Consider the following 17,883-nt stretch of genomic DNA (forward strand, 5'->3'; position numbering starts at 1 on the left):
AGGTGATATTCATCCCCTCTGCTGACACTGATTTTGTCGACACAGGAATAACTGACCTGTTTGAGATGTATCAACTAACTTGGGAAAATGGGGCCACAACTAACATTGATTCTGCTTCCAACATGGCTAAATTTACACAGGAGATTAAACTCAATCAGAAACCAGAGCTGCTACGTATTACCTGTCCTGCTCAATGCTGTGCTGTCAGCAGCTACTGTTACAGAAGAAATGAAAGAAGTGAATTTTTGCATCATTGGATTCAGGGCCATTTTCAAGCATGTGAACAAGTTGAAGGCTTTGTTTTACACAGTGCGAGATGAGTACAGAGCCCAACTTCTGATTACCCTCCCCTGTTTTGCCACATTGGTGGATGAGCTTGTACTTTGCTGCCAGCCATGTAAATAATGCGTGGACTATGCTAATGCATCTCCTAGACCAATGGTTCCCAAACTTGTTCCGCTCTTTGTGCAGGGAAAGCCCCTGGCGGGCCCGGCCAGTTTGTTTACCTGCTGCGTCCGCAGGTTCAGCCGATCGTGGCTTCCAGTGGCCATGGTTCACTGCTCCAGGCCAATGGGAACTGCTGAAAGCGGCACGGGCCGAGGGACTGCTGAATATTCTTTTTGGAATGTCATCCAGGTGTTTCACCCCCTTCCTCAAACTGAATTTGGCAGTAGACTATGACCATTACGCCAGAGTGGCTCAACTATTTGCCACTAAAGATGAAGTTTCAAATCTGAAAAGGGAATTGACTACTTATATGAACTTGCCTAACCCCGACAATGCGAAACTGGATGTGCTGGCTTTTTGGAACAGTCATCAAGACACACTGCCCAACTTCAGCAAAGTGGCACGGTGAGCTTTGAGTGTACCCACTGGATCTATTGAGCACTTATTGTCAAAGTTAGACGACCTCTAAGCCAGCAAGAGGATACTTTGAAGATACTTTGAAGATACTTTGTGCGTATATACAAACCAGAACTTTTGAAAAAAAACTACCAGCTCTGAGACAGACAAAATATATTTAGTGCATTAAAAAAAGAAGTTTCAATTATACTGTAGTAAAATGTGTATATTACAAAAGCTTTTTTCTTTCTTTCCCTCCCCCCTGATTTTTCATGTTTTTCTTATATTTTTTAATTTTTAACATGATTTCATCCCAGGTTTAATTGTTGGAAAATAAACTGAAAAATTCCCGGATTTTTTTTTTACAAATAAAAAAAGAAAGCATGGGATTCTACTTAAAAGCCAGGATATATACCAGAGGCTTTCCTTTGACCTGGACCAGAGTCCAGATAAACGTCACCAAAATTTCTAATCACTTTTCACCTGAGTGAAAGTCACTCAGCAGTGTGTAACCTAGAGTTAGTGATGTGTGCTATGCTCCTCAGAGAGTGTGAATGGTGGGAATGCTGGTTGCTGTTCTCCTGATCTTAGAAATACCAGTGGGAACAAACAAAAACTTCCCAGGCATCAGTGGATCCAGTGGTGTTAGCAGTGAAGAATCATCTATTCATTCCAGTATGGAGGACAATCGACAGGGTACCACAAAGAGACAATCTGTCAGATTTAGCAAAGGAACAGAAATAGCTATGAAGCAGAACAAACAAGAGAATAAACACAATCTTTCTATGGTAAACCTGTTGACTAGAGTTTGGAGCAAAAACATAAAAGAGACAGTACGCATACAAAGAAAGCCCTTTCCTAAAAACTATTGAAAAACACAGCTGACTCACACAGTACCTGAGAGCAAACAGAGCATTTTATTGCAGGGGACTCAGCACACCTAACCCACAAGCAGTACAGATCCCAGCACCCACACCCAAACTCTTTTTCACACACCCAGCACAATAAGCTCAAAGCTAACCACTCAGACTGAGCTCCCTTCTCCTGAGGAATAGCAAGACATTCATGCTGCTGGTTGCTACAATTTGGCCTACACAAGACAGAGAGCACTATAAGAAGCCCCAGGTGAGCAGATCCTGACTCTCAACTCTGCCCTCCATGGCCCCTTTCCATAGGCTGCCTCTCAAGCAAAGTGGCTCAAAGTAGCCATCCCCTTTCATTTGCATAAACTGAAGACACAGGCAGGCCACTCCACCAATCTTCTCCCTGCTCCCTTCTCTGCAATGCCTAAGACAACAATCCTCTAGCTGGCTAAGCAAAGAACTCTCTAGAAACTATAACCTACACAGTTTTGGACACCCAGGGCATGTTTCTTTGGCACCAGTGACCATAATGGAGGAAGTCAGCCATGGGGAGCCAGGATTGCCATGAGGGATGGTTCCTGAACCTGAGGGCCAGTCTTGGGGCCTCCACACCCCTTAAACATCCCAGATGCAGGGTGGAAGACAGTGAATCTGTCACAACCCCCTCCTCTCATTTTCCTTTCCATATCCTCCACCCCTTCAGCTACCAAACAACCCTCCATGTTGCTACAGTGGTTTATTCCTGTAAGAAGTTTTTGTGCAATTGGTGGAAGGATTCACATAGAATCATATGATTGGAATTGACCTCAAGAGGTCTTCTAGTCCAGTGCCCTGCACTCAAGGCAGGACTAACTATTTTTTAGAAAAAAGAAAAGGAGGACTTGTGGCACCTTACAGACTAACAAGTTTATTTTAGCATAAAAATATGGAATGCTTCATGAATTTCCATATTTTTATGCTCAGATAAATTGGTTAGTCTCTAAGGTGTCACAAGTACTCCTTTTCTTTTTGCGGATACAGACTAACACGGCTGCTACTCTGAAACGTATTTTTTAGACTATCTCTGACAGGTGTTTGTCTAACCTGCTCTTAAAAACCTCCATAGGCAATTTATTCCAGCTCTTAACTACCCTGAAGTTAGGAAGTTTTTCCTAATGTGCAACCAAAATTGCCCTTGCCGCAATTTAACTTCTTCGTTTTTTGTCCTATCCTCAGATGTTAACAAGAACATTTTTTTGCCCTCCTTCTTGTAAGAACCTTTTATGTTCTTGAAAACTGTTATTATGTCCTGTCATAAATATAAAGGGAAGGGTAAACCCCTTTAAAATCCCTCCTGGTCAGAGGAAAACTCCTCTCACCTGTAAAGGGTTAAGAAGCTAAAGGTAACCTCGCTGGCACCTGACCAAAATGACCAATGAGGAGACAAGATACTTTCAAAAGCTGGGAGGAGGGAGAGAAACAAAGGGTCTGTGTGTCTGTCTTTATGCTGCCTTTGCCGGGGATAGACCAGGAATGGAGTTTAGAACTTTTAGTAAGTAATCTAGCTAGGTACGTGTTAGATTATGATTTCTTTAAATGGCTGAGAAAAGAACTGTGCTGAATAGAATAACTATTTCTGTCTGTGTATCTTTTTTGTAACTTAAGTTTTTGCCTAGAGGGATTCTCTATGTTTTGAATCTAATTACCCTGTAAGGTATCTACTATCCTGATTTTACAGAGGGGATTTCTTTACTTCTATTTACTCCTATTTTTATTAAAAGTCTTCTTGTAAGAAAACTGAATGCTTTTTCATTGTTCTCAGATCCAAGGGTTTGGGTCTGTGGTCACCTATGCAAATTGGTGAGGCTTTTTATCCAACATTTCCCAGGAAAAGGGGGGTGCAAGTGTTGGGAGGATTGTTCATTGTTCTTAAGATCCAAGGGTCTGGGTCTGTAGTCACCTAGGCAAATTGGTGAGGCTTTTTACCAAACCTTGTCCAGGAAGTGGGGTGCAAGGTTTTGGGAAGTATTTGGGGGGAAAGATGTTTCCAAACAGCTCTTCCCCAGTAACCAGTATTTGTTTGGTGGTGGTAGCGGCCAATCCAAGGACAAAGGGTGGAATATTTTGTACCTTGGGGAACTTTTTGACCTAAGCTGGTAAAGATAAGCTTAGGAGGTTTTCATGCAGGTCCCCACTTCTGTACCCTAGCGTTCAGAGTGGGGGAGGAACCTTGACATGTCCCCTCTCGGTCTTCTCTTTTCCAGACTAAACAAACCCATTTTTTTTCAATCTGTCCCCAGAGATCATGTTTTCAAGAGCTTTAATCATTTTTGTTGCTCTTCTCTGGACTTTCTCCAATTTGTGCACATCTTTCCTGAAATGTGGTGCCCAGAACCGGAAACAATACTTCTGTTGAGGCCTTATCAGCATGGAGTAGAGCAGAAGAATTATTTCTCAGGTTTTGCTTACAGCACTCCTGCTCATACATCCCAGAATGATGTTCCCCTTTTTTGCAACGGTGTTACACTGTTGACTCATAGTTAACTTGTGATCCACTATAAAAGCAGATTACTTTCCACAGTACTTCTTCCTATGCAGTAATTTCCTATTTTGAATATGTGAAATTGATTGTCCCTTCCTAAATGGAGTACTTTTCATCCTGTTTACTTCAGACCATTTCACCAGTTTGTCCAGATCATTTTGAATTTTAATCCTGTCCTCCAAAGCTCTTGCAACCCCTTGGTTTCATCCACAAACTTTATAGGGCCATTATCTAAATAATTTATGAAGATATTGAACAGAACCAGACATGGGACCAATCCCTGTGGGACCCCATTTGATATGCCTTTGCAGTTTGACAGTAAACCACCGATAACTGCTCTATGACAATTTTTTTCCAACCAGTTATGCATCCACCTTATAGTAGCTCCATCTAGGTTCTATTTCCCTAGTTTGTTTATGAGAAGGTCATGCGAGACAGTTATCAAAAGCCTTACTAAAGTCAAGATATACTATATCTATCGCTTGGCCCCTGCCACTGGAGTGTTACCTTGTCAAAGAAAGCTATTAGGTTGGTTTTACACTATTTGTTCTTGATAAATCCATGCTGACTGTTACTTATCTTATTATCTTCTAGGTGTTTGCAAATTGATTGCTTGATTTTTTGCTCCATTATCTTTCTGGGTACTGAAGTTAAGCTGACAGGTCTGTAATTCCCTGGTTTGTCCTTATTTCCTTTTTTTATAGATTGGCACTATATTTGCCCTTTTCCAGTCGTCTGGAATGTTTCCCATCTTCTATGAGTTTTCAAAGATAATCATTAATGGATCAGATATCTCCTCAGTCAGCTCCTTGAGCATTCTAGGATGTATTTCATTAGGCCCTGGTGATCTGAAGACATCTAACTTTTCTAAGTCATTTTTAATTTGTTATTTCCCTATTTTAGCCTCGGATCCAACCACATTTTCACTGGTGTTTGCTGTGTTAGACATCCAATTGCTACTAAAATCTTTGAAGAAAACTGAAACAAAAGTCATAGAATCATAGATTTAGAAGGGACTTCAAGGATCATCTAGTCAACCCCCTTGCCAAGATGCAGGATTTGTTGTGATGTTTGGCACTTCTCCCATCTCCAAGTTTTCTGTTATTGTTTTCCGCCTTCCCTCCCCCCCCCCGCCCCCGCCCGGCACCCCTTCATTGAGTAATGGGCCTACCTTTGTCCTTGGTCTTCCTATTGCTTCTAATGTATTTGTAAAATGTTTTCATGTTACCCTTTATGTCTCTAGCTATTTAAGCCCATTTTGTGCCTTGGCCTTTCAAATTGTCCCTATATGCTTGTATTGTTTGTTTACATTCATCCTTTGTAATTTGATCTATTTCCCAATTTTTGTAGGACTTTTTTTTTTTTTTGAGTTTCAGATCATTGAAGATCTCCTAGTTAAGCCAGGGTGATCTCTTGCCATACTTCCTATGTTTCCTATACAATGGAGTAGTTTGCTCTTGTAGCCTTAATAATGACTCTTTGAAAAATTGCCAAATCTCTTTTTCCCTTTAGACTTGCTTCCCATGGGATCTTACCTACCAACTCCATTAGTTTGCTAAAGTCTGCCTTCTTGAAATCCATTATCTTTCTGTGCTGTTTTCTCTCCTACCAGTCCTTACAATCATGAACTCATCATTCCATGATCTTTTACCCAAGCTGCCTTCCACTTTGCAATTCTCAACTACTTCCTCTCTATTTGTTAAAATTAGATTTAGAACAGTCTCTCCCCCAGTAGCTTTTCCCACCTTCAGAAATAAAAGAAGTTTCCAATACATTCCAAGAATTTGTTGGATAATCTGTGCCCTACTGTGTTATTTTCCTAACAGATGTCTGTGAAGCTGAGGTCCCCCATCACCATCAAGTCCTGTGGTTTGGATGATTTTGTTGTTTAAAAAAAAAAACGCATCCATCTTTTTTTCCTGGTTAGGTGGTCTGCAGTAGACCCCTGCCATGACATCACCTTTTTTTCCCTCTTTTATCCTTACCCAGTGACTTTCAACAAGTCTTTCTTCTATTTCCCTCTGAACTGCAGTCCAAGTATATACATCTTTGATATAAATGTAAGCAGTGTCAGGATGAGCTCCACCCTGACATCTGGTGGTGAGGTGTGGCAAGTTGTGGAAAAGAATTTCAGGGGCCGATCTCATTTGCATAGGCACACCCACCACGCCTAGAATGAGACCATAGCTGCCCAAATGGTCACTTTGGCTGCTGTGGGATCCCCAGTGTCTCTGTTATTGGGGCAGGAAGAATAAATTGTTATTACCCTGATTATGGGAACTGTGCTTGGAACTGTACGTGGCCTTTTGTTACGATGGAGGGATTCACCATCATCTAAGTAGCACTCGCTAGGCAAGGGTCATGGGTTCCAAAACTGTGTGAATAGAGAGAGGCTGGGGACAAGTATTAATACTTGGTGGCATGGGCCCCTTGGTGAGGGCCTTACATGCTAATTGCACTTCCTCCTCTCTCCACTGTGGAATGTCAGAACTAATTTTGATTTCATTTGAAGTCTAGTTATAGGCTGCTGAGCTCACTTTGGGCTGACAGTGCACCAGCACTGGGGCTTCCCTACTATAAGCTGAATTCACCTAAGAGCTGAAATCACTGAGTGTTGTGTTAAGTAGTGGGGGAGCCTGAAGATATATTGTGGAGCAGTTTGCGGGACGGCTGGTGAAGCAGTTCGACGTGGAGCAGTGTGTGGATGGCAGGAGCTGCTTGTGGGCCGTGGAGCTGAGTGAAGGAGTTCGTGGGGTGGCTGGCGGAGCGGAGCGCAGCTGAGCGAAGGAGTTCGTGGGGCGGCTGGCGGAGCGGAGCGCAGCTGAGCGAAGGAGTTCGTGGGGCGGCTGGCGGAGCGGAGCGCAGCTGAGCGAAGGAGTTCGTGGGGCGGCTGGCGGAGCGGAGCGCTGCTATGGAGCTATGGGGCGGTCAGCTTCAGATCACGTAAGGTGCCTCTTACCCCCGTCCCATTTCCACCCAGATTGGGAGGTAAAGCTCCGCCGATAAACTTTCGAACTCTGGGGCTGCCCTGACCAGGGACAGAGACTTTTGGGGCATTGGACTTTTGGGACTTTGGGTGATTTGGGGTTGCTGGACTCAAGAACCAAAGGGAAAGGGGCATGCCCCAATTTGCCTGGGGTGGGGTTGTTTTGCTCATGGCTTGTGTTATGAATCCTGTTGGTGGTGTTTCCCCAACATAATGCCACATTGTTTCTCTCTGTTATTAAAAGACTTTTGCTACACTCAGACTATGTGCTTGCGAGAGGGGAAGTATTGCCTCTTGGAGGCGCCCAGCGGGGGTGGTATATATTTGTCCCAGGTCACTGGGTGGGGGCTCGAGCCAGTTTGCATTGTGTTATTGGAATGGAACCCCTAGATATTGAACCCGGCCCTTGTTGCTGCCAACTCTGACGGGCAGAAGGGTTACATTTTTGGGGGCTCGTCCGGGATCGCCTGGGTCAGTACCCCTCGCAAGCACCTGTTGAGTGATCCACTACATTGGGAAACAATTTATATATTTTTTTTGTTTGTGCTTATATTTTGAGGAAATTACTGTTTGTATAATGGCTAATATGTCAGGTTTGTTGGGCCCTGGCTCAGCAGCTTCTAGCTCGGAGGCTGCAGCCTCGGCTGATGATTGGACAAAAGCTCTGGGGCAAATATTGGAAAAGGTTGTGCTGCCCCATGCTGAGTCAGACTCTTGTCGTAAGTTAAGATTATTTGCTGGGGAGGAGGAGTTTGAACCCTGGTTAGAGCATACCACTGAAATGCTGCAAGAGTGGGCCGTACCAGATGCAGAAAAGCGAAGATGCCTTATAGAGAGCCTTGGCGGCCCAGCATTAGATGTGATTCGCACCCTGAAGCTCATTGACCCTGGGGTCAGTGTGAAGGACTGCCTAGAGGCCCTTGAACACAACTTTGGGAGCGTAGAGGGCCCTGAAGACAGCTACTGTAAGTTCCTTAATTCCCGACAACAAAAGGGCGAGAAGGCTTCAGCCTACATACAGAGACTGGAGAGACTGCTTCAGAGAGCTGTCATGAGGGGAGCAGTGACTGCTGAGCAGATGGATCAGACCAGACTGGCTCAAATTGTAAGAGGAACTCAGTATCAGAACCCGATTCTACTTCATCTCCGGCTAAGAGAACGACGGGAACATCCCCCAAGTTACTCCCAGCTGATAAAAGAGGTCCGAGAGGAGGAAGAAAGGCAGGCTGCCAGTGAGTTTTGGGAAGCCCAAACATCGGAGCCAGCCAGCACAACACCACTGCAAATGGCCAGTGTACTGATGGTGAGCACCAGAGAGGAACTTGCCCAACAAATACAGGTCCTGACGGAATGGATAGCTGAGCTGCAAAGTACCGTTGACCGAGTTAAGACTTCTAGGAATAAGAAGCCTCAAACTGTGGCGATTGAGAAGCCCGCACTTAGAGCCACCATCCCCCCCAGGCGAAGGGGGAAAGGTCAATTCTTCTGCTACCGATGTGGTCAGGATGGACACAGTGCTGCCAAGTGCCGTAATGAAGAAAACCCCTCCTTAGTGTATGGAAAGCTGAGGATCAGTTGGGAGAGATCCGGTAGCTGCCAGAGGGTCTGGGGACGGGGACCCCCCAGGTCTGCAGGATTTGAAGATTCCCCCAGAAAAGACTGTCCAGCTGGGATCCCTGCAGGACTGATAGGGCCTCGAGCAGAGGTCATGGTGAGGATCGAAGGGGTGGAGTGTAAAGCAGTGCTTGACACTGGATCTCAAGTGACTATTATATTTCAGTCATTCTACCAACAGATGCTTAGGCACCTGCCTATACAGCCACTGACTGGCCTTGGCCTATGTGGCCTCAGCATGGATGAATACCCCTATCAAGGGTATGTCATAGTGCACCTGGAATTCCCAGAGGAGGTTGCTGGGGTGAGAGAAGAGGTAGACACAGCTGCCTTAATATGCCCTGACCCTAAAGGGACTTCTGATGTGTCTGTGCTGATAGGGACCAACTCCAGTCTCTTCAAGGTACTCGCAGATTACTGCAGAAGGCGGGCTGGGGACCAGTACCTGAATACCCTGATGATCCATACGCTTTGTGCTGAAGCCTATAGGAAAATTGAGAGCGCTAAAAGGGACACATCTGAGCTACCGCTTGGGGCACTGAAGTACGCGGGCACAACCCCCTTAGTAGTGCCTGCAAGGACGGAGCAAGAAGTGCTTGTCATGAGTACCTGTCTGAAAGGCAGTAAAGGGACGTTAGCAATGATAGAGCAGCCGATGGGAGGAGAGCTCCCTGAAGGAGTGCTGGTCCCCAGTGGAGTCATAACCCTACCTGCTGAAGCCCAGGAAAGGGTGACTATACTGATTGCTAATGAAACGAGTCGTGATATTTTTGTGAAGCAAGGACAAAAGATAGCAGACCTCTTTGAGCCTGAGTCGATTGTAAAACCCCAGTATGAAACTCCAGTTCCGGCAATAGACCCAGCAAAGTTTGACTTTGGAGATTCACCAGTGTCCGAGGACTGGAAAGATCGCCTGAGGAAGAAACTTTGTGAAAGATCCAAGGTGTTCTCACTGCATGAGTGGGATGTGGGATGTGCAAAAGGAGTAGAGCACAATATCAGACTACATGACTCTCGACCTTTCAGGGAGAGATCTAGGAAGATTGCTCTCTCTGAGATGGAAGATGTGCGACATCATCTTCAGGAGCTGGCTGCGAATGGCATCATTACAGAGTCCCGCAGCCCATACGCCTCACCCATCGTGGTAGTCCGCAAAAAGAATGGGAAAATCCGGATGTGTATTGACTACCGCACCCTAAACAGCCGTACGGTGGTCGACCAGTACACTATGCCTCGAGTGCAAGACGCCTTAGACTGTTTGCTGGGAAGCCAGTGGTTCTCTGTGTTGGATCTTCGAAGTGGATACTACCAGATCCCTCTGGGAGAAGAAGATAAGGAGAAGACAGCCTTCATCTGCCCATTAGGGTTTTATCAGTTCGAACGCATGCCCCAAGGGATTTCTGGAGCACCTGCCACCTTTCAACGTCTCATGGAGAAAGTTGTGGGAGACATGAATTTACTGCAAGTGTTAGTTTATTTGGATGACCTGATTGTGTTTGGAAGAACCTTAGAGGAGCATGAAGAAAGACTTCTTAAAGTGCTTGATAGGTTGGAGGATTATGGTCTGAAGCTTTCAATTGACAAATGCCAGTTCTGCAGAACCTCAGTGAAGTACGTGGGTCACATTGTGTCCCAAGAAGGTGTGAGTACTGATCCTGATAAAATAGAAGCACTCACTACATGGCCACGTCCAAGTAACTACAGAGAACTCAAGACCTTCCTTGGATTTAGTGGCTACTACCGCAGATTTGTGAAAAACTATGCTACGATTGTAAAGCCTCTGAATGATCTTACCAGGGGACATCAGTCCAGCAAGAACAAATCTAAGTCCAAGAATAAGGGGAGGTCCCCAAAGCCTCCTGTGCAGAGACACAATGGCCCCTTTGCACCATTTGGGCCACGGTGGGATGAGAGATGTGAAAGGGCTTTTCAAGAAATCATTACTTGCCTAACTCATGCTCCAGTCCTAGTTTTTGCTGACCCAAGCAAACCATTTATCCTGCATACTGATGCCAGTTTGGAGGGTCTGGGAGCAGTCCTGTACCAGGAAGTGGAAGGCAAATGTAAACCTGTAGCCTTTGCCAGCCGAGGATTGTCTGATAGTGAAACTCGCTATCCCACCCACAAGCTGGAGTTTTTGGCCTTGAAATGGGCCATCACTGAGAAATTTCGAGACTACTTGTATGGTGCTCAGTTCCAGGTGTGGACAGACAACAATCCACTGACTTATGTGTTAACAAGTGCTAAGCTGGATGCTACAGGGCAGAGATGGGTGGCCGCCTTGGCTAGCTATGAGTTCAGCATTCAGTACCGATCAGGGAGAAGCAATGTAGATGCAGATGCATTGTCCAGGCGTCCGCAGGCTCCAGAAGTTGCTGTGATACCCACAGATGGAGTGAGAGCTATTTGCAGTGTGAGTCGCCGAGAGCCAGAGGCCCGTGAAGACTTTCAGGGATGTGTTGCAGAAGCTTTGGGCCTGCCCCCTGAATGCATGCCTTCTGCTTCGGTGAACTATATTGCATTAGACCAATCTCCTTTGCCCATGCTCAATGCGGCTGACTGGCAAGAAGCCCAGCGGCAAGATATTGACATTCGTGATACACTACTTGCCAAAAGGGAGGGGCGAAGCCCAACTGCGGTTGTCCCACCTAACCCGGAGGGTAAACTACTATTGAGAGAATGGACCAAACTAAAACTGATTCAGGGAGTGCTACACCGAATGACCACTGACCCTTTACAAAAACAACGAGCACAACTAGTACTGCCAAAAAAGTACAGAGCCCTGGCCATGAGGGCCCTGCATGATGACTTTGGGCATTTAGGGATGGAGAGGACCCTGGAACTTATTCGTAGTAGGTTCTATTGGCCCCGAATGGCTGAAGATGTTCGCAGGAAATGTGAGACTTGCGCTCGATGTGTTCAAAGGAAAACTCTGCCCACGAGGGCTGCATATCTCAAGAACATCACCAGCAACAAACCTTTGGAGTTGGTATGCATTGATTTCTTGTCTGTAGAGGTAGACAAGAGGAATGTTGGAAACATTCTAGTAGTGACTGACCATTTTACACGGTATGCACAAGCATATCCCACACGTGATCAGAGGGCCACCACCGTTGCTCGAGTATTGTGGGACAAATATTTCTCAGTCTATGGATTCCCGGCTCGGATACACTCTGATCAGGGGCGGGATTTTGAGAGTCACCTTCTGAAGGAGGTGCTGAAGATAGCAGGAATTAAAAAGTCTAGGACAACGCCTTATCACCCCCAAGGTGATCCTCAGCCAGAGAGGTTCAATCGAACCCTATTAGATATGTTGGGAACTTTGCGACCAGAGCAGAAGGCAACCTGGAGCCAGCATGTCGCATTTCTGGTGCATGCCTACAATGCCACAAAGAACGATGCTACGGGAGTCACCCCATATCTCTTGATGTTTGGGCGAGAACCAAGATTACCCATAGACTTGTGCTTTGGTGTATCAGAGGATGGAGATAGCTATGAAACTCATCAGCAATATGTATCCCGACTAAAAGAAAAGCTGCGGGATGCTTATCGCTTAGCTACCGCTGCGGCTCGGAAGAACGCAGACCGCAACAAACATCGATATGATGCTAGAGTGCGTTCGCAGGAGCTCCAGCCGGGGGACAGAGTCCTGCTGCGAAATTTGGGTATTGCTGGCAAACACAAGATAGCTGACAGATGGAAGGCAATACCTTACCTGGTGATGGAAAAGCTGGGAGATCTGCCGGTCTACAAGATCAAACCTGAAGACGGTCCAGGGCAAATAAAGACGGTGCATAGAAACCTTTTGCTCCCTGTGGGGGAATTGGTAAGCACCCCTTGTGAGATGGGCCACGGCAGGGCCGCCGGGCAGAACAGAGGTGCTAGACCAAAGCCGCCATCCAACACAGACAGTGGGCCCCCTGCAGCTAACTTACCCCTATTCTGCACATCTGAGAGTGAGTCTGAGGAGGAAGACACAACCCTGGTGTATCCTGGGATGGAGACAAGATTTCAGTCTCGATCAGCTGAACCAAACGAGAGTTTTCCCTCTTCCGCCCTAAACCCAATGGCGGAACTATTTAGGCCCCTTTCTGATACCCCGGTGCTGCTGATGAGACCCCCCTGTGATGACACACACAGCTTATTGGACAATGGGGACAGACAGGTAGAGGATGTCCTGGGCACCTTGGACCCTCCAGCGTTAGAACTAGGAGTGCAGGGGCCTACGCCAGTAGCCGAGGGACCCTCCAGGGAAGCCTCTCCATCCGTCACTCAAGAGGATGTTCCCCTTACTTCGGCAACAGAGATTCTCAATAGACGAGACAGGGTGATAAGACCAGTGAAACGGTTAACTTATGATGCACCTGGGGTGACTAGTGAGGAGCCAATACATTTAGCACACAGGCTTGTGGAAGCTAAAGTGGGCTTCCTGAGGCCCTTTGGAGGAAACCAATGAGTTGGTATAAAGGGAGTGTGATTTGTCGGGACGACAAAGTCTCGGCTGGGGGGAGGATGTAAGCAGTGTCAGGATGAGCTCCACCCTGACATCTGGTGGTGAGGTGTGGCAAGTTGTGGAAAAGAATTTCAGGGGCCGATCTCATTTGCATAGGCACACCCACCACGCCTAGAATGAGACCATAGCTGCCCAAATGGTCACTTTGGCTGCTGTGGGATCCCCAGTGTCTCTGTTATTGGGGCAGGAAGAATAAATTGTTATTACCCTGATTATGGGAACTGTGCTTGGAACTGTACGTGGCCTTTTGTTACGATGGAGGGATTCACCATCATCTAAGTAGCACTCGCTAGGCAAGGGTCATGGGTTCCAAAACTGTGTGAATAGAGAGAGGCTGGGGACAAGTATTAATACTTGGTGGCATGGGCCCCTTGGTGAGGGCCTTACATGCTAATTGCACTTCCTCCTCTCTCCACTGTGGAATGTCAGAACTAATTTTGATTTCATTTGAAGTCTAGTTATAGGCTGCTGAGCTCACTTTGGGCTGACAGTGCACCAGCACTGGGGCTTCCCTACTATAAGCTGAATTCACCTAAGAGCTGAAATCACTGAGTGTTGTGTTAAGTAGTGGGGGAGCCTGAAGATATATTGTGGAGCAGTTTGCGGGACGGCTGGTGAAGCAGTTCGACGTGGAGCAGTGTGTGGATGGCAGGAGCTGCTTGTGGGCCGTGGAGCTGAGTGAAGGAGTTCGTGGGGTGGCTGGCGGAGCGGAGCGCAGCTGAGCGAAGGAGTTCGTGGGGCGGCTGGCGGAGCGGAGCGCAGCTGAGCGAAGGAGTTCGTGGGGCGGCTGGCGGAGCGGAGCGCAGCTGAGCGAAGGAGTTCGTGGGGCGGCTGGCGGAGCGGAGCGCTGCTATGGAGCTATGGGGCGGTCAGCTTCAGATCACGTAAGGTGCCTCTTACCCCCGTCCCATTTCCACCCAGATTGGGAGGTAAAGCTCCGCCGATAAACTTTCGAACTCTGGGGCTGCCCTGACCAGGGACAGAGACTTTTGGGGCATTGGACTTTTGGGACTTTGGGTGATTTGGGGTTGCTGGACTCAAGAACCAAAGGGAAAGGGGCATGCCCCAATTTGCCTGGGGTGGGGTTGTTTTGCTCATGGCTTGTGTTATGAATCCTGTTGGTGGTGTTTCCCCAACATAATGCCACATTGTTTCTCTCTGTTATTAAAAGACTTTTGCTACACTCAGACTATGTGCTTGCGAGAGGGGAAGTATTGCCTCTTGGAGGCGCCCAGCGGGGGTGGTATATATTTGTCCCAGGTCACTGGGTGGGGGCTCGAGCCAGTTTGCATTGTGTTATTGGAATGGAACCCCTAGATATTGAACCCGGCCCTTGTTGCTGCCAACTCTGACGGGCAGAAGGGTTACATAAAGAACTCCTCCTCCCTTTTTCCTGTCTATCCTTCCTGAGCAAGCTGTACCCTTCTTTACCAATATTCCAGTCATGTGGACTATACCACGAAGTCTCTGTCATGCCAACTATGTTATGGTTGTGTTTATTCACTAGCATTTCTAGTCCTTCCTGCTTATTCCACATACTTCATGTATACCTGACCACTCCTCAGAGTTCATTGTCTATTAAAAACTGGGCAATTGTGGATATAATCAGAACATCGTAATAAAACATGTGTAAGGACATAGAAAATAGCATACCACTTTTTGATGAATCATGTTTTCTGGGCTTTCAAAGGACAAATTACATGGGTACATTTCTTCTTTCAACATAAAACAATGCTACTAGGAAAGAAATATAAACCAGCTAGTTTCTGCAGCAGGACAAAGGTGCAGAAATTGGTACTGTTCCATTAAATATTCTACCTACAGACATTAATTTAAGGATATTCAACAAACATAAGCTTCACTTTGACATAAGTTTCCTTCTTAAACACTAGTTCCCTCTATTAAGAGGCTATAAAGTAGTTCAACAACAACCACTGCCTCCTATGGGATTCGCCAGCAAAGAAATAAAGGAGAAGGTTGTCCTAGGTGGTGCTTGTCTTCTTGAACCATATGCCCAGCTCATGTTTAGGCTGTAAAAAAATGTTTTATTGTGAATATATTGAACAAAAGATGTAACTGTGTGCCTAACAGAAAAAGTCTCAAAAAAGTACTGAGTTTCTTTCAGCAGCAGTAGAAAGCTACCATATTACAAGCTGAAACTTTGCCCATCTTAGTGTCAACAACCCAGCCACCATCTTCAGAGACACAAATTCAACTACAAGGGCAACTGGATAGTGAATTAATTGGTTGAAACTCAAAGGGTTCAAAGGTTCAGGTTTGATTCAGATGGACACACACTTATCAATGAATATGCAGACTCCTGGTTGTGTTTACAGTGAGAACTTGTAAGCATTTGCTTGCATTCATGGAACTTCACCAGTTTTACAATGATGTAAGTTGGGATAGTCATTAGGCGGCCCACAGTCCAAATCTGGATTGTCAGAGGCTTTTAGCAGATGGCTGGGCATGCCGAGACTCAGGCCTTCAACCTCGCAGGGACTCAGTGCTTCAGCCCCACCTGAGGCACTCTCGGGCTTGCAGCTTCAGCCCCATGGGGATGGGGGGTGTTTCAGTCCTGGTGTGCCTCCTGTAGGGCTGAAGCCCCAATTCCAAAACCAAAATAATTCAATATAAATCAAAACAAATAAGCCAGGTCCAACAGCCTCTTCCTCAGCAGACATCAACCCTTGCCCACACAGCAGGCATTTCCAGAGAGATCTTCCACTTAGCTGGAGTGGAGAGCCACTCTCCAGGTCCTTTCCCGTAACCCAAAGCTTCTTACAGGAATCTTCTTGCTCCAGTGCTTATGTCAGTGCAACTTATATCACTCGGGGGGGGGGGCAGTTCACACCCTGGAGTGACATATGTTACACTGACGTAAGTGGTGAGTAGACACAGCCAAAATGTCTGCAGTGTGTGTGGGAAAACCTAAGGCATGGGCTCTGGTGTAGAGCTGGGCAAAAGTTTTTCACTAATTTTTTTTTCACCACAAAATGAAGATTTGACCAAAATATTTAATGAATTTGTGTCAATTTCATCAAATTGTTTTGGTCAAAAAACCCTAAAAACAATGTTGAAAAAAATGAACCATTTTGTTTTGACCCTTTCAGAATGAAATGTCTTGATTTTTCAGTTTGAGATGACCTTTCATTTTGAAATTTTCTTCAGTTTTAATTTTATTTTAAAGTAAGAAATCTTCAGATCAAAACAAAACACTTTGTGCTAGGGCAAATGAAACATTTTATTCAACCCAAGGAGATTTTTTTTACTTTTTGGTTCACAAACATTTCTCTGTTCAGGTTGATCCAAAACCAAACATTTTCAATATTTTAGAACTGCCAGCGAATCAAAAAAATCAGTTATTTGCACAGCTCTACTTTAGCTGCTAGTTTCCAATGGGAAATACTGTTTGTAGCATGTGGATGGGTAGGTTGTTTTATTCTAATTCTTCATTAGGCTTTTAATTAACTGCTAACTTTCTAAATGAACACATTATTGATTGTGTTGTATCTGATGGCACTACTAACCAGGAAAGGATGGGTACAATTTGGGCGGAGTTTATCACCCAGTATAAGCACACATTTCCACACGCTAAATGCAATCACATGCAACAAAATGCTGCAGAGCAAGATTCATCTGACAATCTTCCACCCACAGTTGCTCTGGTCAGACGTTCTGAGTGAGATACTGCATGAAGAAATGGGTCGTAAAAGACTAATGATGATGATATTTAGTACCCTCAAAGAATTATAGGACAAGCAATTAATCCTGAGAGATAGATAAGGATTGTTATAATCTCTAAGGAAGGCTGGAAGACAGATTGTGTCTGGGTTTACACAGGCCGGACCACACACTGCGGGAGAGACAACTGGCAGCTACAGTGCCTCCATATGACTTGTACTGGTGGTAGTACTAGGCTTCCCCAAAAAGAAGGGGGGAGAGGTGGGTGGGGTCATGGATGTAACTCAATCAACTATAGCCACTGGAGCTGGCTAGTCACAGAGTGGAGCATGTATTGCGCCCCCTTTTGGCACAGCCAGAGCTGCCACTGAGACAAATTCCCCAGGAGGAAGTACAGTGGCCGGAATTCCTCCTGGCTAGTTTGTGTTTCACGAGCAGCCTTTTATGAAGACTCCAGTCCTATTGCAGCAGATCCCCTTCGCGCACCCTTCCTGCCCGGGGTATGGCTCTTAGCCGCAATCAAGTTCAAGACAACCCAGCACACTGGGTACTGAGCTCTCGTGAGAATCTCACCACAAGTGAGACAATGTGAGCTGTTGGGTGCTGAGTGCTTCTGAAAATTGGGCCTTATCTAAGTGCATAAATGGGAATGGAATTGATAGAATTGGTAGAATCTCCTTCCTTAGAGGTTTTTAAGGTCAGGCTTGACAAAGCCCTGGCTGGGATGATTTAACTGGGAATTGGTCCTGCTTTGAGCAGGAGGTTGGACTAGATGACCTTCTGGGGTCCCTTCCAACCCTGATATTCTATGATTCTATGATTCTATGATGTTCATCCCTAAGTGACTCTCCCAAGGCTACGC

The sequence above is a fragment of the Lepidochelys kempii genome, chromosome 2 (assembly GCF_965140285.1).
Source record: "Lepidochelys kempii isolate rLepKem1 chromosome 2, rLepKem1.hap1, whole genome shotgun sequence".
In the NCBI taxonomy this organism is placed as follows: domain Eukaryota; kingdom Metazoa; phylum Chordata; order Testudines; family Cheloniidae; genus Lepidochelys; species Lepidochelys kempii.